A 24,155-nucleotide genomic window follows, 5' to 3' on the forward strand; every position below is an offset into this window, starting at 1 on the left:
CATATCACGACTTGACTACTGTAACTCCCTCCTCGCCGGCCTACCCCAACACAGACTATCCCCGCTTCAGTCTATCCTGAATTCTGCGGCCAGACTCATCCACCTTACCAACCGCTCCGTATCCGCCACTCCCCTCTGCCAATCCCTCCACTGGCTTCTGATTGCCCAACGCATAAAATTCAGAATACTAACACTGACGTACAAAGCTGTTCATAACACTGCCCCAAACTACATCACCGACCTGATATCCATCTACCATCCAAAACGCACTCTCCGCTCCTCACAAGACCTCCTACTCTCCAGTTCCCTGGTCTCTTCCTCCCATGCCCGTCTCCAGGACTTCTCCAGGGCTTCCCCCCATCCTCTGGAACTCACTACCCCAATCCATCAGACTGTCACCGACCCTCCTCTCCTTTAGGCACACCCTGAAAACCCATCTCTTCAGAGAAGTCTACCCCTCCCTCACCTAACTGCTGACCTCCTCCGCTCTTCCCACCACTCCATCCCCCACAGCTATTTCCTCCTGTACCACTCTCCCCTCCCTCCTAGATTGTAAGCTCCAAGGAGCAGGGCCCTCGAACCCCTCGTGTATGGTATTGTTACTGTACTGTCTCGTGTACTGTCTCCCATTATAATGTACAGCGCTGAGCAAACTGTTGGCGCTATATAAATACTGTATAATAATAATAATATACAGACTGATTTTACTGTTGTGGGTTTAGTAACACTTTTAGTTTTGGTAAGCTATTATGTTACATTTTGTTTTTGGGTTTAGATATGCACAGAATTAGAAGAAATTTTATATATATATATACACACAGTATTATATGGACCAGATCACACGGTTTGCTATATTAGCCCTTTAACACGGCGTGTAATGGTATTGAACTGCTGAACTGTCCTTGGTGCTGAAATCATTATTGGTGCTGGAATTGTATGTGAAAGCATCCTTCTAGGTTTCAAATACATTGGAGAAGGTTTAGCCTTTTTTCCGTTTTTTATGCTGTGTGGGGACATTCTCACCCCTCTATTTGCCCCGGTGATCATTGCTTTCCCCAGAGCAAAACTTGAAGGAAAATCCTCCAATATACCTGCTCCTATCACAAGTGTAATAAAAGCGCCACACCCTTAATACTTTAAAGCAGCAATTCCACCTCAAAGAAACCAAATAAATTTCTTAGTGCTATAACTTAAATAAAGGAATGCGCTAAAACCACAAACTATTTCTAATTTAGTGTAGAAACATTAGTGCAAAAAATATATATATCTATTCTCAATTAATATCAAAAAATATCAAAATTATGTGCAAAACTATTTTTTAGTGCATGAGTAATTTAAATAATTAAATTAGTGAATATAAAAATTGTCCAATTTCGAATTTCTTCAAATGTCCAAACAAATCCTTTTCAAATTCAGGTGCTCTCAAAGAAATTGTGCCAAAATCCACCACCAAAGTAAAGTTGGGTAACTCACCAGAGCTCCATGCTGATCAGTCTCTAGATCAGCAAAAAACGCTTTTTGCTCTGGGAGCAGATGCAATAAATCAACTTCTCAGGTGTGATGATCAATAGCTACACAATCATCCATAAGGTAGGTGTCCACCACTCAATATAATGGTTCCAGGAGCATTATATCACTCTCTCTTTTTATATCTCTCCACCGAGGTCATGTTTGGGAATGAAAGAAAAAATCATGGTGCAGCCAGTTTTATAAAAGTATCCAACAATTTAATAAAGATTTATGCAGGCCATAGATGGGGAGAAAAACTGCAGATTTTTCTTTTAAAAAACGAAAAATCGGTTGTTCAAGTGGCCGACGTTACCATCAATGGTAAAAAAAATCGGCCGATTTTCTACCCGTCTAGAGCCGGCAAAAAGTGTCCCTGCAGAGAGCTCTGCTATTTCTTTGACAGTTCTCTGACAGTTCCTTGACATTTATAGAAGTTGCAACAATGTATCTATTTGTTTCCATTTAGGATACAGATGTTTTTATTCGGAAACAAATAGATACAATGTTTCAACCGCTGTAAATGTCAATGAACTGTCAGAGAACTGTCAGAAATAGCGGAGCTCTCTGCAGATACACTTTTTGCTGGACTGGAATTCTTCTTATTTTCATCCTACTTCTTCTTCATCCTCATCCTCTTCTTCTTCTTCTTCATCCTCATCCTCTTCTTCTTCATCCTCATCCTCTTCTTCTTCTGCATCCTCATCCTATTCTTCTTCATCATCATCCTCATCCTCTTCTTCTTCATCCTCATCCTCCTCTTCTTCTTCATCCTCATCCTCCTCTTCTTCTTTCTCTTCTTCATCTTCATCCTCTTCTTCATCCTCATCCTCTTCTTCATCATCATCATCCTCTTCATCTTCTTCTTCTTCTTCATCCTCATCCTCTTCTTCTTCTTCATCCTCATCCTCTTCTTCATCCTCATCCTCTTCTTCTTCTTCATCCTCATCCTCTTCTTCTTCATCCTCTTCTTCTTCCTCTTCTTCTTCTTCATCCTCTTCTTCATCGTCTTCCTCTTCTTCTTTTTCTTCTTTTTGTCTTCCTCTTGCAGGTCACTGCTCATGCGCAGATTTTTTATCGGTAAAAAATCGGCCGATTTGCCCACTAATTGCCGCCAAAATCGGCCGATCGGCAAAATCGGCCGATTTTTTTCCAACTTTACCGAAAAAAAAAAACGGCCAAAATACCGAAAAACGGCCGACCAAATCGCCCACTAACGATCCGAAAATCGGCCGATTTTATTTTCGGCCGAAAAATCGGCCGATTTTCGACCCATCTATGGCCTGCATTACACTCACAAAAAGGGTGTCTTCACCGACACCAGTATAACAGCATGAAACAGCAAATGGTATAACAGTCTCCTGCTCCCCGCACACTCACTACAGCGCTCGTGACTCAATCCTCTCCACAGACGTCAGCATCCAGCAAGCCAAGCCCTACTAGTTTCGTCATGAATGACGTCTTCAAGGGGCGGACAATTTTTATATTCACTAATTTAATTATTTAAATTACTCATGCACTAAAAAATAGTTTTGCACATAATTTTGATATTTTTTGATATTAATTGAGAATAGATATATATATTTTTTGCACTAATGTTTTTACACTAAATTAGGAATAGTTTGTGGTTTTAGCGCATTCCTTTATTTAAGTTATACCTGCTCCTATGACAACAAAATGGGAGAGCCATTCACCTTAGAGAGATTTCTTTTTATTTCCCTCCCAAAAAACTTTTGAGGCACCCCCACCTATGCGCATGTATGGACGTAGACACACACATCGGAGGGGCACCTACACATGAAAACGTTTATTGCAATACGCATGTTACATATCGCAGCGCACGCCGGAATGAGAGCAATCATTCTAGAACCAGACCTCCTCTGGAACACTAAACTGATGACCTGTAGGGGATTTTGAATTGTTGCCTATAGAAAATATCGGGTACTGAATTTGTTACTAATTCACGGGCATGCGAAAATTTACGGTTTTACATGTTGGGTATTTATTTATTCACTGCAACCTCGACTTTTAATTTTTTTTTACAAATAATGTTGGTCATTTATTGCGTTTGTTTGCCTTAAACTTCACTTTAGTGTTTTTTTTTTTCTGCGTTTCCTAGACCTTTGCGGTAATATCCCGTGACATAAAAAATTGGAACTGTTGCTATTTTAGTCTGCTTTCAGAAAATATTAAATGTTTTGGGGTTTTCTGTAATTTTCAGGACTAAAATAGTTTTTAAACGTGTGCAAAAACCCCCACAAAAACATCCCTGGCAGTGAAAGGGTTAAGGCTTTACACGTTTGGTATACTCAATGCAACCTCATATTTTATATCTTAACAAGAAATTGGATAACATATTGTGTTTGTGAGCTCTAAAATTAACTTTAGTGTCATTTTTTTTACTCAAATGTTACTTGGTTAAATAGTTAGTCTGGCTGAAAAAAGTCAAAAGTCCATCCAGTTCAACCAAAAAAAAAAAAAAAAAATTATAATCCTACACCCACAGTTGATCCAAAGGAAGGCAAAAAAACCCAGCAAAGCATAATCCAATTTGCTCCCACTGGGAAAAAAATTCATTCCTGATCCCTATTCTATTTAAGAAAGAATCCAGGACTTTTTTTAAAGCAATCCACTGAGCTGGCCAGAACCAACTCTTGAGGGAGTCTATTCCACGTTTAGCTGCATTTGCATTTAAAAGTGTTTTTAAAAGACAACCTTAGGAGACCCTCCCTAATGTCCGGAATATACTGAAAATTAGTACATAATTAAATATTTTAGACATTTTGAAAGAAATAGAGCAGAAGCAGAGAGATCAGTATGTGTTGAGATGACCTGTCTTTTCTGGTTGTATTCACTATGGATCCCATCATGAGCATAATGCGGCACGTTCTACCATTGTTTCCTTCACGTGAAACCTGGAACTGACTGCTCTGGTGTACCGGGTTCATTTGAATACATGGAAAACGCTTTGCGTGCATTTCTGATGGTGAAAAAAGGCTCTGGGCAGCATCTGGATATGGAACAGTTAAAAAAACGCAAACGCTTATAAACACGGTTAACTGCGTTTACAAGCTTTTGGCATTTGAAACGTCGGTAAAAAAGTTTAGTGCGTTCAAAAACCGACTGTAAACTCAACTGCCTGTAAATGACGATGTGTACATGGACACATAGGAAAACATAATGGAGAGTTCAGGGGCTGCTGAAAAAAATACGGAACAGCTCCTGAACATCAGTTTATCAGCTGCAGTGTACATGGAGCCCTAACTAATGATTTGTACCGGGGGGGGGGGAATTATATCTCTCTCTCTGGAGTTTATACCTCTTTTAATACAAGAGAGGATTTTGCTCGCTTTAGAACCCGCAGCTTGGCATTGCATTCCATTGTTAAGTTTGTGATCTACCAGAACCCCCAGATCCTTCTCCACCATTGACCCCCCCCAGTTGTACCCCCCCAGTATGTATGATGTATGCATATTCTTAGCCCCCAAGTGCAGAACCTTACATTTATCAACATTAAACCTCATTTGCCACATAGTTGCCCAATTACACAGAGCATTGAGGTCGGCTTGTAAGTTGGAGACATCCTGTGAGGACGTTATTCCCCGGCACAGCTTGGTGTCATCTGCAAAGACTGAAATGGGATTTATAATCTCAGACCCTATATTGTTTATAAATATATTAAAAAGTAAGGGTCCCAACACTGAACCCTGGGGTACACCACTGATGACCCCAGACCATTCAGAGTATGAATCATTAACCACTACTCTCCGAATACCATCTTTTAGCCAGTTTTCTATCCATTTACATACCGACTTTTCCAATCCTGTAGACTTTACCTTACACATTAGCCTTGTGTGGAGAACTGTGTCAAATGCTTTTGCAAAATCCAAGTATACCATGGCTACCGCCACCCCTCTGTCCAAGTATACCACGTCCACCGCCACCCCTCTGTCCAAGTATACCACGTCCACCACCACCCCTCTGTCCAAGTATACCACGTCCACCCCTCTGTCCAAGTATACCACGTCCACCGCCACCCATCTGTCCAAGTATACCACGTCCACCGCCACCCCTCTGTCCAAGTATACCACGTCCACCGCCACCCCTCTGTCCAAGTATACCACGTCCAACGCCACCCCTCTGTCCAAGTATACCACGTCCACCGCCACCCCTCTGTCCAAGTATACCATGTCCACCGCCACCCCTCTGTCCAAGTATACCACGTCCACCGCCACCCCTCTGTCCAAGTATACCACGTCCAACGCCACCCCTCTGTCCAAGTATACCACATCCACCGCCACCCCTCTGTCCAAGTATACCACATCCACCACCACCCCTCTGTCCAAATATACCACGTCCACAGCCACCCCTCTGTCCAAGTATACCACGTCCACCACCACCCCTCTGTCCAAGGTTTTGCTCACCTCCTCATAAAAGAAATCAGATTTGTTTGACAACTCCTGTCTTACATGAATCCATGCTGTTTGTTGCTTGAAATATTTTTTTCCAGCAAGAACTCATCTATGTGGTCTTTTATTAAACTCTCCAGTATCTTCCCAACTATAGAAGTTACACTAACAGGTCTATAATTACTTGGTAAAGATTTTGACCCCTTTTTAAATATTGGCACCACATTGGCCTTACACCAATCCAATGGTACTATGCCAGTCATTATAGAGTCCCTATAAACTAGAAACAATGGATTTGAAATGAGAGAGCTCAATTCTTTAAGGACACGTGGATGGAATAAAGTGCAACAGCGCTAGGTGTCTAATAGTTAATCGGATGAATAGATAAATATATAAATTAATTAATTGAGCTGCTAGCATAGAAAGTGAACCTCAAAAAACTTTGGATAGTATGTAATATAAATATGCAGCGCTCATATATTAGAAATTAACCTAATCGCATACATTAAATATAAATTAAGCAAGATTCATGATTAAAATAAAGCATTAGAATATAAGCATATTAGAGTCGTGACTTCTATGGTGCATCCGAGGTTGAGAAACCAGAGGGAAGTTCGTGACTCTTGTGGTAAAAAACTGAGAATAGCTTGCACTAACCAGATGTCTCAGCACATGGAGCATGGAGTAATTAAGACCTACTCCTGGTACTCTGAAAGGAAGCCACTGAAGAGGATGATGTCATCTTATCTCTCCCCACTAGATGTCATGTTCCCAGGACAGCAGGACGGGGATCCCAGAGATATACATCAGCCAATGGAGGGATTAATCCAGCAAATCAGTCAGCAACCCACAGGAGACCAAGAGGAATCGAGCACCTTCAAAAAGCCCGGGCTCCCTCCAAAATAAGAGAGCCACAGGCCAGAAGCTTTGATAGTGTAGTATGTATTTATTTAAGCAGTAATTTCAAAATGGTAAAACACACTTACAAATTTCAAATTGCAGGAACATAGGGCAGCTAAGTGGTAAGTCCAGACAGTTGGGGGGCACCACTGACGCGTTTCGTGTGACACACACGTTTTCAAAGGGGGTGCATTGAAGAAAAACGATCAAATTTAAAGCCCGCGGTGCGCATGCGCAGTACGCACCGATGTCGTCATTGCGGCAAAGCCCTCCATTGGCTGATGTATATCTCTGGGATCCCCGTCCTGCTGTCCTGGGAACATGACATCTAGTGGCGAGAGATAAGATGACATCATCCTCTTCAGTGGCTTCCTTTCAGAGTACCAGGAGTAGGTCTTAATTACTCCATGCTCCATGTAGTGAGACATCTGGTTAGTGCAAGCTATTCTCAGTTTTTTCACCACAAGAGTCACGAACTTCCCTCTGGTTTCTCAACCTCGGATGCACCATAGAAGTCACAAGTTTAATATGCTTATATTCTAATGCTTTATTTTAATCATGAATCTTGCTTAATTTATATTTAATGTATGCGATTAGGTTAATTTCTAATATATGAGCGCTGCATATTTTTATTACAAGGACCCGTGGGTGTATGCCATCCGGTCCAGGGGCTTTATTCACCTTTATTCTGTCTAAATAGTTTTGGATAATATCAATTGTGAGCCAATGTGGATCATCTGGAGCTGTGTCAGTACCATGGCCATTATGGACAAGAGCTCCCTTTGTAGGCACAGAGCTGAAGAAAGGATTAAATAAATTTGTCTTCTCTTTGTCCCCAGTCACCCATTCTAGATTATTCTGTAAAGGGCCTACATGCTTGGACCGGTCCTTTCTACTATTAATATATTTGAAAACTTTTTTGGGGTTGGTCCTGCTATCTTTTGCAATCTGTCATTCGTTTTCAATTTCTGCGGCCTTTATTTCCTTTTTGCATATTCTGTTATATTCTTTGTAATATTTAAACAATGATAGTGTTCCTTCATTTTTAGATGTAATAAAAGCTCTTTTCTTATGATCTATAGCTTTTTTAACTTTGGCCGTAAGCCACATAGGTATGATTTTTAGCCTTTTATACTTGTTGCCCATGGGAATATATTTTGCAGTGTGGTCACATACAGTCTTTTTGAAGAACTCCCATTTCTGTGTTCTGTTCATCGATGCCAATATTCCCTCCCAGTCTAAATCTTGGAGAGCAGCTCTCAGGCTTGGAAAATTGGCTCTCTTAAAGTTGAGTTTTTTATTTTTCCCTGTGTGCGCTTGCTGTTTACAGCTAACAAATGAAATCATGTTATGGTCACTGCTACCCAGATGTTCTTTTATATGGACATTTGTAATAAGCTCTGCATGGTTTGAGATTACCAGGTCCAGCGGAGCATCATTCCTAGTTGGGGCCTCTATGAACTGTACCATAAAATTGTCCTGTAGTAGGTTTATAATTGTTTGCCCTTTAACTGTTCCTGCAGAACCATTACTCCAGTCAATTTCCGGGTAGTTAAAATCCCACATTATTATCACTGTCCCAGCCCTTTCGATCTGTGCAAGGAGATGAGTTTCCACCTCCTCATTAACACTGTGAGGCCTATAACAAACTCCAATGATTACCTTTGTAGTAAGCCCCCCCATGTGCAGTTCCACCCATAATGCTTCAGCCTCATCACACTCTCCATCAACTAGGTCCTCTTTCACACTTGCTCTGAGATCACTTCTCACATAGAGACAGACACCACCACCTTTCCTATTTACTCTGTCTCTCTGAAAGAGAACATAGCCAGGAATATTAGTGGCCCAGTCATGTGAAGAATGAAGCCAATATTCCGCAATACCAATTAAATCATAGCTCTCTTCATGCACCAAAGCTTTCAACTCACCTATTTTGCTTGGCAGTCTTCTGGCATTGGTGAACAAACACTTTAATTCATTGACACCTTGTGCACATGTATTTTGCATAATTTTTATTTTCATACAAATGGTACCAATTCCACTGGTTGTTTGTAACATGGGAACCTTCTGATCATTGGACATAGCCCTTCCTCCATCTTTCCCCATTCCACCCACCAATAAGGACTGACCCCTGTCTGATTTGTCTACCCCGTTATAATCTAATTCTCTCTCCTCCCTAAATCCTAGTTTAAATACTCCTCCAGCCTTCCCATAAACCTCTCCCCCAGCACAGCAGACCTCCTTCCATTTAGGTGCAAACCATCCCTAACATATAGGTTGCACCCCAATGAAAAGTTAGCCCAGTGCTCTAGAACCCCAAATCCTTCCCTCTTACACCAGGTCTTCAGCCATGCATTGAGTTCTCTAATCTCCCCCTGTCTTTCTGAGTTGCAAATGGCACAGGTAATATTTCAGAGAATATCTCCTTGGAGGTCCTTCCCTTCAATTTGCAGCCTAGTACTTTAAATTGATTCTTAAGGAGCCTCCACCTTCCATGTATTCTGTCATTGGTTCCAACATGGACCAAGACAGGTGGGTCATGCCCAGCCCCTACCAATAATCTATCAACCCATTCCACCACAGGCTGAACCCTGGCACCAGGGAGACTGCAAACCATTTGGTTGAGGCAATCCTGGTGACAAATTATTATCAGTCCTTCTGATTATAGAATCCCCTACTACCGCCAGCTGTCTAGGCCTTCCTGCACTACCCGCACCACCCCTCCCAGATGGTCTGCCCTCCCAGTTATTAGGGATAGCAGTGACATCCAGGGCTAGCACCCCTAAGCTTGCCACCCCCACATCTTCACCCAACTTGGCAAATCTGTTTGGGTGCTCAAACCCAGGGCCAGCCTTCCTTTTCTGTGAGCCCCTAACACTCCCTCTCGTTACAGTAATCCATCTTCCTACCTGATAATCCTAATTAGCCCCTCCCCCCTCCACATCAATCCTATTAGCTACCTGTTCAGAGAGCAGAAGACCCCTTTCAAGGTTGATATTTCTGCCCAGTGTTGCAGCTTGCTCCTCCAGATCTCTAACACGAAGGGCAACCGGCTCATATCTGTTGCAGCAGTATCCATCCTGGAGATGTTGCTCCATTGTTGCATACATGCGGCACACTGTGCACTGCACAAAACCTTCCACCCCGCCAGCACTCATATCCCAGTAATATTAATATTACTAATAGGAAATATCAGTTGTCACAAGTCAGTAGACTCCCGTTATAATCTCCTTTTTTTGAACTCTGTTTTTTTAACTCCACTTCATCAATGGTTCAGCAAGCAAAATACAGGCAAGCTCACTATGAGCTCTACATATAGTTATATAGTACCTGGAGCACCTGTGACCAATTAACCTGTGACTTGAAAAATCTCCTTTCATGTTGGGAGTGGTGCCTGTCTCTTGGCCGTCTCTTTCCACAACTTCCTGGATTCCCTCCATGTTTTGCAGCTTTTCCTCAATTTCTAAGGACTACGTATCACATGGTACCTTGCTGCCCGCAATCAATGACTCCTGTACTGACTCCGCCTCCTGAAGCTCCTCTTTTCAGCACCTCTGTAGTTCAGAAGGCAGGCTCGATGAAATGTGTGACACAGCAGTGCCTACTCACGGATCATAATGAATATGTGGTCAAGGAAGTTTACAAGAGTGCTCAGATTAATAGAAGAATGCAAGAAATAATTGAAATTCAGTGTGCAAATGTCAGGAATGGACTCAGCACTGGTGGTGGGACTCACCTGCCGTGTGGGCTGCAGTACCAGGGCTGACCAGCGGGTGCTCTCAGCAGCCAGAAGCTCGCTCCTGCAATCAGCCAACACCTGGGGCTGATTGCAGAAGGTGTATTTAAGGAATGGCCAGACCTGCAGTCAGTGCCTTGGTGTATATTTCCCATGAGCCCCCTGTACCGTGTATCCTGTGTTCTTGTTCTACTGACTATCTGATTTGTTGCCAACTCTGCCTGATCCTGACCTCTGCTGACTTCTCCTGCTTGATCCCTGGCTTGCCTGACCATCCTTCTGCCTGATCCTCTGTACCGCGCTGCCCGTGAGTTACTCAACCCGGCTTGTGACCCTGACTATTCTCTGCCTGCTCCTCCGGTACCTCGCTGCCCGCACGTTGCTGACCTAACCTGCCTGACTACGCCTGACGCTACCCAGACGATCCATCCATCCATCCCGCACGGATCTGTCCCTGTTACCAGGTCTGCCAGCCTCTCCACGTCAGACTTTCCCCCGGTACATACCCTCGGCGGACCCCTCTACCACAGTTGGGTGCACTCAGGGGCTGCGACCTGGTCTCAGTCCTGCGCCAAGTCCATCCCCACCATCAGGGGCTCTGGTGAAAAGGCAGACTGGGGCTTAGACTCCGCGCCCTGGGGAATCCCGTTCTGTGGGTACTAGAGATCCCGCTGGGCGGTGCCTGACAGTACCTAACAGCCTGCCTGACCATGCCACCTCTCCAGCCCTGTGTTCCCACACATTTCTGGTCATACCCGGATCCATAACAGCAAATGATTTTAAATTGTGACCATAGATACACCTTTTAATGCAGTTGTCCTTTACCTCCCTGCCCCCCCCTTCCTTTCTCAGCCAAAGCCACCTACCTAAATACTTACCTTCAGGCTAAGTTCACACTTGTGCAGATAGTTGCAAGTGCGGGACAGCAGGTAATTGCATCTGATCCCACAGCTAACGGCACCCCCACGCATCAGAAACCACAGCGCGTTTTCCATTACGGGAAATTGGATGGTGCAAAAGCATCTGCCTGGAGGGTAGCGTTAAAAGTCGTCCATTTAATGTGAAGAAACCCGTATGATCCATCCATCCATCCATGGTAAGTGGTCCAAGCTCACATTTCATAACTTAGCCATGGTACATGTAATAGATGCAATTTATTATTTAACAACATACAATAAGTATAATAATAATCTGAGTTGCTGGATATTTACGAAGATTGTCACTTCACAGAGACTACTGGACTGTGTACATTTCCTCCCATTCATGGTAAAAATGGAGATGAAGAAGTCCAGGTTGGTTTCCATTGTATCTTCTGTTTTGAAATCTCAGCCATATATTCCTGAAGATATCTGCAGATACAGATTACTTACTGTTAGTTTACCAGACTAAACAATGCAGATCTACTACTGTAAGGGTTCGTCCATATGTGCAACTAGACTGCAATGCGATTCGTGGCGGATTGCTTTGCAGAGGCATTGATATGTCGCCTCCATGCCACCTGGTTTAAAGCGGCCATACACGGGTCGAATTCCGAAAGAATTTTCTTTCGAAAATCTTTTCTAAGAATTTTCGTTCAAATTTCGCACCATTTCGCCGATTTTTGCGTGACCATCGAATTTGAATGATCGGCATATTGGAAATTTTTTGAAAAACTAACAAATTCCGAATCAATGATGGGAGAATCGTGCAAGAAATATAAAGCTGTGACCTGGAAAGAAAAGAAAATTCTTGGCCACAAAAATTCTTTTCTGTAGCAACACGAGGAGAAATTGAAGGCTTGGTTGGTTGAATTTCGAAATCAATGGTGGCATCATCGCATTACAAAATATCCGATTTTCTAAAGAAAATTAGTTTGGAATTCGACCCGTGTATGGCCTGCATAAGACTCAAAATGTTGAACCACCACACCCGAAATATATGCATTGCACTTGGTTGCAGTGTGGCCCTATTCAGTTGAATGGGTCACGTTTGGCACCGGTACCACCTGTCAAATGCGACGTGCCATTGAACATGTGCCACTGCTGCATTGCTGTTGTAGTGCCCGGTCATACCAGTGCAATTTCAGGTGTGAAACGTGTCAGAGGGGCTACAGCACTTGGACATCAAGCCACCGCAGGTGGCCATCCTGAATCTTCTGTTTATGAGCGCCACCCTCCGCAGTGCCTATTCTAAAAGGGGACCCCGGATGTGTGCGATTGTCTGATGAACCCTGGAGCCCTGTCATAACGGATGACCAAAGGATGTTTGGGAGTGCAGCCTGACCAGAACGCAGATGACCTTGATGTATCTGTTGATAGAGGAAACTTCTTTTCATGCGTATTTTAAACGCACTTCTGGTGAGTGCGCATTCCACTTATTTATTTATCTTCACCTTTGGATCACTTATCTTCACCGATAGATGGGACCCTGCAAGATTCCTATACTCACATTTCTTGTGATTTGGACACTATATTGATTTTTTTACCAATAATTTTATATTACCCAATGTGCCCTTGATAACCAATTTGCACATTGTATGTTTCTTAATCTCTGTTTTCTTTCCCTGTTGATATTTGCATGATATTACTCCTACTCTTAGCGCTGCACCTTTATTATTTGCACTGAAATCGCACCTGAAATTGGATCTAATGAGTGTGAATGTCAGTGTCTTAATGTGCGATTTCTAAAGTAGTTCTTGCTTTACTTTTTCTTGCGATTTTGCATACATAAAATACAGGCGTAGCTCGGTATACAAATTTCTCCTGAGAGGCAATCGGATATTCCCTGGATCAATTTTACCTATAAATCTTAATACAGGCGTACCTCGGTTTACGAATTTAATGCGTTCTGCGTATTGTGAAAAATTCATAAACCGAAACACGGTTTCCCATAGGAATGCATTGAAAACCAATTAATTTGAGGTCAGAAAAAAGTAAAAAAAAAAGTCTTTTATCTGTTCAAAACTCTTTATGAAGTGCACTTTAAAGGCATAAATACTGTACAGGGACATGATTAAAAATTTCTAGAATGGCTCCAAAACGCGATGCAAAAACCGCTCCAACACCTCCAACCTTGACGCCACGTGCTACCCACAGACTCCAGCATGCACGGGGCCGGCGCTATAAACCTCCCAGGCGCAATTCATCCTGGGGAAACTTGCTGCGTATTGCAAAAAAAATTGTAAATGCATTGAAAATCAATTAATCTGTTCCGGAGGTCAAAAAAAAAGAAAAAAAAGTTTTATCTGTTCAAAACTCTTTATAAAGTGCACTTTAACCACTTCAAGTCCGGACACTTTCACCCCCTTCCTCTCCAGGCCAATTTTCAGCTTTCAGTGCTATCACACTTTGAATGACAATTGCACGGTCATGCAACACTGCACCCATATGAATTTTTTAGCATTTTTTTGAGACAGATAAATCTTTATTTTGGTGGCATTTATCCACCACTGGGAGTTTTATTTTTTTTTATTTTTAAATGAAAAAGTCCAAACATTTTGGAAAAAAAGTATTTTTCTTATACAATTTTGCAAATAAACAATTTTTCTTCATAAATCTTGGCCAAAATTTATTCGGTTATCTTTTTAGTAAAAAATAAATAAATAACCCAAATTAGTTTATAACCAAAAATTATAATTTTTCAAAATTCTTTTTTACTTTTTTAATATTATTTATGTTTTTTTTTAACATACTGTCACCTTAGCAGTACAGTGTCACCATAGTAACACTGTACTAATTGTGGGGGGTGATTTTTTATTTTTATTGCTTTTTTACCCATAAAGGCTGTTAAAGCAATAATTTCTCCTCTCTGGCTGCATTCTTGCAGCCACTGAGAAATACTGTGAGAGCTGCGATTGGTCACAGCTTGTCACATGGTACAAGGCTGTTGTGAATAGCCTTGTACCATGTGACCTCTGTGATCATTCACATATTTCACACGTAGTAAGCAATGATGTCAGGAAGTGACATCTTGCTTACTACTATTCATGTGATCACTGATTGGCCAATCAGTGATCACATGATCAGGACCTCGTACAGAGGTCCCATACAGCAATCGTGTTCCGGAGGACACAGCAGGCACCGGATCGAGGTGTTGCGCACTCCCAGGGGGCGCGCACAAGCAGGAAGCAGGAGGAAGTTTATAAACGACCACCCACTACTGCACTGATCCCGTCCGACCCATGTACATAATAAATGGTTAAAGTGGTTAAAGGCGCGGGGCCGGCGCTATAAACCTCCCAGGCGCAATGCATCCTGGGGAAACTTGCTTCATATTGTGAAAAAAATGTGTAAACCGAGGCATGATTTTCAATGGATTTTCATTCGTAAACCGAAAATTACGTTAACCGAGGCGTTCGTAAACCGAGGTACGCCTGTATAATGGAAATTGCAATGCAAATCGCAAGAAATCGTAGAAAAGTCGCAATGAGGACTTCAGAAATCGCACACAAATCACGTGATTTTAAACCGCAGTGGTGTGATCCTGCTGAGCTGAGTGGACCTGGCGGATGACAGCTCTGTGTCCACCCGACGTATACAGAGCAGACATAGACACAGGACCAGGGGCGGACTGACCATTTGGAAACTGGGGCACTGCCCGAAGGCCCGAGGTCAGTAGGGGGCCCCATGAGATGCCCCTGGTACCTTTTTCATAGGCTTTTATGAGTTTGGGCAAGGGCACAGGGGCCCCATGATCCCCTATTGCCCGGGGGCCCCATGAGTTGTCAGTCCGTTCCTTCACAGGACACTTTTCTCTATGGGCAGGTGAACATAAACAGACTGGCTATCTGTTTACACCCAACTACCGTCTGATCTGATCCAGCCAGATGGAGGGGAATGGATCCACTTACGTTTGTTTTTGATGAGATCAGGGGTAGCCGGTGTAAATGGACAGCCGGTCTGTTTATATCTGACTGCCCATAGAGGAGAATGGAGGGCCTGATTGGGTTGCCTGAAAAACGGACAGGTGGATCCCTTGTGTGAAATGGGCCTAGGAGTTGGTTAACACTTGCTGTGGGGGAGGGGTGGTTTTTACACCCCCCTTAGGCTGAAAAGGCAGCTGGATGGGTTGTATAGTTGCTGCAGCAAGAATTATTATTATTTCAGGTACTTATATAGCGCCATCAATTTACACAGTGCTTTACATATATATTGTACATTCACATCAGTCCCTAACCCTCAAGGGGCGTACAATCTAAGGTCCCTAACTTACATTCATACATACACATAGGAGGGACAATTTAGACCAGAGCCAATTCACCTACCAGCATGTCTTTGGAGTGTGGGAGGAAACTGGAGTACCCGGAGGAAACCCACACAGGCACAGGGAGAACATGCAAACTCCAGGCAGGTGGTGCCATGGCTGGGATTTGAACCAACGACCCGAGTACTGCCAGGCGGAAGTGCTAACCATCTAGCCACTGTGCATACTCTCTCTTGTGCTCGATGGGCAGCACTTCAAGTGAATGGGGCGATCTGCCACCGTGTGCAATGCCTATGATGGTGGCGCAGTGATGGGATTAAAACAGGTGGTGAGGAAGGGATTCCTATCTCATGTAACAGTGAAGGGGGGCCAGTAACAGGACTGAGTGGCCAGTCACCAAGTACCAGCCGGGTCACGCAGGAGGAAGGGGAGTCATTTGGTCTCAGAAGTACCGGGTATTTTTCTGTGCTCCCAGCGGCTGAACAAAGGTGTGAAGGGAAGTATAGGAAGCTAGTGTAGCCTATCTTTATTCTGCATTGTTTAATGGATGTACAGTGAAGGAAATAAGTATTTGATCCCCTGCTGATTTTGAATATTTGCCCACTCACAAAGAAATGATCGGTCTAAAAATCGAATGTTCGGTGTATTGTACAACTGAGGGACAGAATAGCAACAAAAAATTCAGCAGAAATGCATGTCTAACAAATGATGACTGATTTGCATGTTCATGAGGGAAATAAGTATTTGATCCCCTTCACAATACATGACTTAGTACTTGGTGGCAAAGCCCTTGTTGGCAATCACAGAGGTCAGATATTTCCTGGAGTTGGCCCCCAGGTTTGCACACATCTCAGGAGGGATTTTGGCCCACTCCTCTTGGCAGATCCTCTCCAAGTCATTAAGGTTTGGTGGCTGACGTTTGGCAACTCGAACCTTCAGCTCCCTAAACAGATTTTCAATTGGATTAAAGTCTGAAGACTGGCTAGGCCACTCCAGGACCTTAATGTGCTTCTTCTTGAGCCACTCCTTTGTTGCCTTGGACGTGTGTTTTGGGTCATTGTCATGCTGGAACACCCATCCACGACCCATTTTCAATGCCCTGGCTGAGGGAAGAAGGTTCTCACCCAAGATTTGATGGTACATTGCCCCGTTCATCGTCCCTTTGATGCTGTAAGTTGTCCTGTCCCCTTAGCAGATACACACCCCCAAAGCAGAATGTTTCCACCACAATGTTTGACAGTTGGGATGGTGTTCTTGGGGTCATAGGCAGCATTCCTCCTCCAAACACAGAAAGTTGAATTGATGCCAAAGAGTTCGATTTTGGTCTCATCTGACCACAACACTTTCAACCAGTCCTCCTCTGCATCATTCAGATGTTCAGTGGCAAACTTCAGACGGGCCTGGACATGTGCTTTCTTGAGCAGAGGGACCTTGTGGGCACTGCAGGATTTCAATCCTTGTCGGCGTAGTGTGTTACCAATTGTTTTCTTGGTGACTGTGGTCCCAGCTGCCTGGAGATCATTGACAAGATCCTCACGTGTAGTTCTGGGATGATTCCTCACTGTTCTCATGATCATTGACACTCCACAAGGTGAGATCTTGCATGGTGCACCAAACCTAGGGAGACTGACAGTTGTTTTGTGTTTCTTCCATTTGCAAATGATTGCACCAACTGTTGTCACCTTCTCACCAAGCTGCTTGGCGATAGTTTGGTAGCCCAGTCCAGCCTTGTGTAGGTCTACAATCTTGTCCCTGACATCCTTGGACAGCTCTTTGGTCTTTGCCATGGTGGAGAGTTTGGACTCTGATTGTTTGATTGCTCCTGTGGATAGGTGTCTTTTATACAGGTAACAAAATGAGATTAGCAGCACTCCCTTTAAGAGACTGCTTCTAATCTCAGCTTGTTACCTGTATGAAAGACACCTGGTAGCCAGAAATCCTGATGAATGATAGGGGATCAAATACTTATTTCCCTCATGAATTTCCAATGATGCAAATCAGTGCATAATTTGTTAGGCATGCATTTCTTTTGAATTTTGTGTTGCTATTCTGTCTCTCAGTGTTACAATACACCGAACATTCCATTTTTAGACTGATCATTTCTATGTGAGTGGGCAAACATTCAAAATCAGCAGGGGATCAAATACTTAATTTCCTTCACTATATATATTACATAGACTGGAGAGTGACTACAGAGGTATAGGAGCTGTCACTGATAATTTGTTTCTCTAAATTGGGGTGCCGTCTGGGTTTGTCAGGGGTGTAGAGCAGTGCCCTATATTTTTGCAGTGTCATGCACTTCTATGGTGCAGAAGTGCTGTCAGCCAGCACCATAGAAATGCATGACACCAGTCCAGGGCAGACAGTGTTCAGGGCCGCAAGTTTGAGTGTGAAGATCGCAAGGTGGGACTCTGATGTAAAGAGGTGGGGGGGCTAAGGACTCTGATGTGAAAGGAAGGAGAGGGTGGCTGAGGACTCTGTTGTGAAAGGAAGGAGAGGATGGCTGAGGACTCTGTTGTGAGAGGAAGGAGAAGGGGAGGGGCTGAGGACTCTGTTGTGAGAGGAAGGAGAAGGGGAGGGGTTGAGGACTCTGTTGGGAGAGGGAGAAGGTGAGGGGCTGAGGACTCTGATGTGAGAGGAAGGAGGGGGGGCTGAGGACCCTGAAGAGAAAGGAAGGAGAGGGGGGCTGAGGACTCTGATGTGAAAGGAAGGCGGGGGGGGGGGGGCTGAGGACTCTGATGTGAGAGGAAGGCGGGGGGGGGGGCTGAGGACTCTGAAGGGAAGGGAAGGAGAGGGTGTGTCTGACCATCTGCCTGGGGACTGACACAGCTCTATACTGGCCATAGACGGGTATCTTTTGTCACATTTAGCCAGCAGGTTGAACAAAACAAAGTGAGCAGACACAAATGATGAGGGACGTTTTGTTCTGACAGTCCCTGCTGAACTGGCAGACTGTTGTTGGCTGTTGGCCCTGGCAAAACAGAGTGGTTGATTTAATGAAGGCAAACAGACCGTTCGCTTGTTCCAGAACAGGGGTCTCCAAACTCTCTATACAAAGGGCCATTTTACTGTCCTTCAGGCTTTAAGGGGACCAGACTGTGGCCTTTGGGAGTAGAAAATGCCCCAGGTGTTAGTGGAAGTAAACAATGTATCAGTGGGAGGATAAGGGCATCATCATTGGTGTCAGCGGATGGAATTGTAGCCCCGCCATTGGTGTCAGTGGATGGGATTGATGCTCCATCACTGATGGAATTGATGCCCCATCATTGGTGTCAGTAGATGGAATGGTGCCCTATAATTGGGTCGGTAGAAGGAAAAATACCCCATATTTGTTGTCAGTGGGTGGAATAGTCCCCCATCATTGGTGTCAATGGTTGAAATAATGCCCCATCATTGGTATCAGTGGGAGGAATAGTGCCCCATCATTGGTATCAGTGCAAGGAATAGTGCCCCATCATTGGTATCAGTGCAAGGAATAGTGCCCCATCATTGGTATCAGTGGGAGGAATAGTGCCCCATCATTGGTATCAGTGGGAGGAATAGTGCCCCATCATTGGTATCAGTGGAAGGAAGAGAACCCATTATTGTCAGTGGGAGGAATAGTGCCCCATCATTGGTGTCAGTGGGAGGAATAGTGCCCCATCATTGGTGTCAGTGGGAGGAGTAGTGCCCCATCATTGGTATCAGTGGGAGGAATAGTGCCCCATCATTGGTGTTAGTGGGAGGAATAGTGCCCCATCATTGGTGGCAGTGGGAGGAATAGTGCTCATCGTTGGTGTTAGTGGGAGGAATAGTGCCCCATCATTGGTGTCAGTGGATGAAATAGACCCTATGATTGCTGTCCGTGGAAGAAAGAATACCCCATCCTTGTGTTAGTGGGAGGAATAGTACCCCATCATTGGTGTCAGTGGATGGAATGGAGCCAGTGGTGTATTTAGGTTTTGTGTTGCCCCAGGCAACAGAAAAATTGGCTCCCCCCCTCACATGGAGAGACCCTAACACTGACAAACACCCCCCTGAGCCTGACATTGACCGACAACACCCCACCTGAGAGAACCTTCCACTAACACCGCCCCATACACACTAGCAACCCCACCCTGGGAGAGAGAAGACACCTTCACTGCTCCGGGAACAAGAGTCAGGCTCTGCATACACCATCAAGCAGCCCGCAGCCTCTCTCAGATCTCACCTGGTCCCCTGCTGCGTGTGTCCTTTCTTCCATCTCTTCTTTCAGGGGGTGGTGCTGCCCCCCTGAAAAATGCCGCTGCCCCTGTGAAAAAATGCCACCCTATGCAAATGCCTTGTTTGCCTTGTGGTAAATACGCCCCTGAATGGAGCCCTATCATTGGTGTCAGTGGAAGAAAGTATACCCCATCATTGGTGTTAGTGGGAGGAATAGTGCCCCATCATTGGTGTCAATGGAAGGAAAAGTACCCTATCAATGGTGTCAGTTGGTGGAATAGTGCCCCATCATTGGTGTCAGCGGATGGAATTGATGCCCCATTATTGATGTCAGTGGGAGGAATAGTGCCCCATCATTGGTATCAGTGGGAGGAATAGTGCCCCATCATTGTTGTCAGTGGGAGGAATAGTGCCCCATCATAGGTGTCAGTGGTAGGAATAGTGCCCCATCATTGGTATCAGTGGGAGGACTAGTGCCCCATCATTGGTGTCAATGGGAGGAATAGTGTCCCATCATTGGTGTCAGTGGGAGGAATAGTGCCCCATCATTGATAACAGTGTAAGGAATAGTGCCCCATCATTGGTGTCAGTGGGAGGAATAGTGCCCCATCATTGGTATCAGTGGGAGGAATCGTGCCCTATCATTGGTATCAGTGGGAGGAATAGTGCCCCATCATTGGTATCAGTGGGAGGACTAGTGCCCCATCATTGGTATCAGTGGGAGGACTAGTGCCCCATCATTGGTGTCAGTGGGAGGACTAGTGCCCCATCATTGGTGTCAGTGGGAGGACTAGTGCCCCATCATTGGTATCAGTGGTAGGAATAGTGCCCCATCATTGGTTTCAGTGGGATGACTAGTGCCCCATCATTGGTGTCAGTGGGAGGACTAGTGCCCCATCATTGGTATCAGTGGTAGGAATAGTGCCCCATCATTGGTGTCAGTAGGAGGAATAGTGCCCCATCATTGGTGTCAGTGGGAGGAATAGTGCCCCATCATTGGTGTCAGTGGTAGGAATAGTGCCCCATCATTGGTGTCAGTGGGAGGAATAGTGCCCCATCATTGGTGTCAGTGGTAGGAATAGTGCCCCATCATTGGTGTCAGTGGTAGGAATAGTGCCCCATCATTGGTATCAGTGGGAGGAATAGTGCCCCATCATTGATGTTAATGGATGGAGCCCCAAGGGCTGGATTAAGGCAAGCAAAGGGCCACATCCAGCCTGCGGGCCTCAGTTTGGAGACCACTGCTCCAAGGTGGGGGAGCTCTGCTGACTTCTATCATCCAATCATATGCAAGCTAAACTTTTTTCAATTTTCCTTCCATGGCTTTTGGTAGGCATTGTAAAGTGAAGCTTTCCCTCATTTACTAAGCTCTTGCGCAGCTGCAGAGTTGTTTTGCCTTTAGTAAATCAAACCCAGAGGATCTACCAAACCCCATGACACTTCTCACCTCAGAGTTCGAAATCCTCCTCTCCCTCCTCCTGCTTCAGCAGATGATTCCTCAAATAGCCGAATATACCAGCCCAGGGCGTTATGTGATATACAATATACAAGACCTCCCCCATCAAAACCAGGAAGAAGACGGCCAGCAGGAACAAGAAAACTCGATCTGCCAGGTGGACGATCTTCATCTTGGTGCTGCGCTGCTCCCACGGGATAGACTCTGGAGAGGGTGTCACCCTCGCTAGGATCTCAAAAGGATCTTCTACATCAACATCATCGTCGTCGTCATCATCATCATCATCGGCTGGGGGGGGAGTCGGCAGAAGGGGTGCGGAGGGGTCCTCTGTGTCACTGCTGTTGGCGTCCATCACAAGACGCAGATGGGGACACGTCTGCAGGGAAGGACAGGGCAAAAATGGGGTTGTAATGACCTGTTATTCCCGAGGAGGGGCATCAATCCAGGTAACCAAAATGTTAGGAGCAACTATGGAAAGTCCAAAAAGAAGACATGAGGAAGATGGAGAAAAAAAAAAAAGCGATTCAACACCAGTAGGTTCGATTTTGCGATGAGGCGTAAATAAAAGATCCCAGGAGGGCCGAGTAATACGGTTCTGTCACCGGAGTTACTTTACATAATCTGAGGATAAAACACAGACACAGTCAGCAAGACGAGGATTAGAGGATCACCGGCCATATGGCACCTTGCGTCTGCCAATGCACCCCCCACACCTCACTGAATTCGGCACATTTTCATCGGGAAATAGGAAAAATACTGAAAACTGTTTAGGAAATATTTATCTCTAATTTTTATCTGAAATATTTTTTATCTGTCATTTTGTAGTTTTATTTAACCATTTGCCCTCCACAGAATTTACCCCCCTTCCTTTCCAGGCCATTTTGTGTGCTACGGCCAGGGGCAGACTGACATTCGAGCACTCAGACACTGCCCAAGGGCCCACGGTCAGTAGGGGGCCCCATGAAATGACCCTGGTACCTTTTATAGGCTTTTTTGGGTGTGCTTTGAGTGTGGGCAAGGGGCCCCAGGAGTTGTCAGTCCACTCCTGGATACGGCGCTACGTTATTGTAACTGACAATTGCGTGGTCATTCAACGCTGCGCCCAAATGAATTTTACATCCTATATTTCCCACAAATAAAGCTATCTTTTGGTGATATTTGATTGCGATTTTTATTTTGTGTGCTATAAACAAAAAAAAGACAGCAGAGGCGATCAAATACCACCAAAAGAAGGCTTTATTTGTGGGAAAAAAAGGACATAAAATTCATTTGGGCGCAGCGTTGCATGACCATGCAATTGTCAGTTAAAGTAACAGCGCAAAAAATGGCCTGGTCCGGAAATATATTTTTTACTTTTTGCAATAAAACATGTCTAGTAAGAAAATGTAAAGAAAATCAAATTTCGTCATAAATGTAGGCCAAAATGTATTCTACTACATAAAAAAAAAATCCCAATACGTGTAAATTAATTGGTTTACGTGAAAGTTATAGCGTTTACAAATGGCGGAATAGATACTGGAATTTTTAATTATTACTAGTAATGGCAGCGATCAACGACTTATAGCGGGCCTGTGGCGGGCATTCTGACACTAGGGGGGGGAAACTGACTTGGTGTCACCGACATCCCCAGTGACACCAATACAGAGATAAGTGCTAATAAAAAGCACTGACACTGTACTAATGACACTGGCGGTATACAGGTGAAACTCGAAAACTTAGAATATGGTGCAAAAGTTCATTTATTTCAGTAATGCAACTTAAAAGGTGAAACTAATATATGAGACTCATTACATGCAAAGCAAGATAGTTCAAGCTGTGATTTGTCATCATTGTGATAATTATAGCTTACAGCTCGTGAAAACCCCAAATCCACAATCTCAGAAAATGAGAATATTACATGCAATCAATAAAACAAGGATTGTACATAGAACAATATCGGACCTCTGAAAAGTAGAAGCATGCATATGTACTCAGTACTTGGTTTGGGCCCCTTTTGCAGCAATTACTGCCTCGATGCGGCGTGGCATGGAAGCTATCAGCCTGTGGCACTGCTGAGGTGTTATGGAAGACCAGGATGCTTCAATAGCGGCCTTCAGCTCTTCTGCATTGTTCGGTCTCATGTCTCTCATCTTTCTCTTGGCAATGCCCCATAGATTCTCTATGGGGTTCAGGTCAGGAGAGTTTGCTGGCCAATCAAGCACAGTAATCCCACGGTCATTGAACCAGGTTTTGGTGCTTTTGGCAGTGTAGGCAGGTGCCAAGTCCTGCTGGAAAATGAAGTCAGCATCCCCATAATGCTCGTCTGCGGAAGGAAGCATGAAGTGCTCCAAAATCTCCTGGTAGACGGCTGCGTTGACCCTGGACTTAATGAAGTACAGTGGACCAACACCAGCAGATGACATGGCTCTCCAAATCAACACAGACTGTGGAAACTTCAGATTGGACTTCAAGCATCTTGCAGTGTGTGCCTCTCCATTCTTCCTCCATACTCGGGGTCCTTGGGCCTCTCCATTCTTCCTCCATACTCGGGGTCCTTGGGCCTCTCCATTCTTCCTCCATACTCGGGGTCCTTGGGCCTCTCCATTCTTCCTCCATACTCGGGGTCCTTGGTTTCCAAATGAGATGCAAAAGTTGCTCTCATCAGAAAAGAGGACTTTGGACCACTGAGCAACAGACCGGGTCGGTTTTTCTTTAGCCCAGGTAAGACGCTTCTGACGTTGTTTGTTGTACAGGAGAGGCTTGACAAGAGGAATATGACATTTGAAGCCCTTGTCCAGGATCCGTC

The 24,155-nt window shown here is 44.5% G+C and overlaps 1 long non-coding RNA gene across 1 annotated transcript; it reads right to left on the reverse strand.

The window, feature by feature from the left end:
* Window positions 1-11,686: 11,686 nt before the first annotated feature.
* On the reverse strand, window positions 11,687-22,388 carry LOC149440096 (uncharacterized). The gene is made up of 2 exons (XR_016307785.1): window positions 21,362-22,388; window positions 11,687-11,900 (listed from the first exon to the last, which is right to left on the reverse strand). It is a non-coding gene; the product is annotated as an uncharacterized LOC149440096 (long non-coding RNA).
* Between the last annotated feature and the right edge of the window lie 1,767 nt (window positions 22,389-24,155).

This window comes from Staurois parvus, unplaced genomic scaffold (genome assembly GCF_062004578.1).
Source record: "Staurois parvus isolate SC_StPar_1 unplaced genomic scaffold, SC_StPar_1.0 ptg001113l, whole genome shotgun sequence".
Taxonomy (NCBI): domain Eukaryota; kingdom Metazoa; phylum Chordata; class Amphibia; order Anura; family Ranidae; genus Staurois; species Staurois parvus.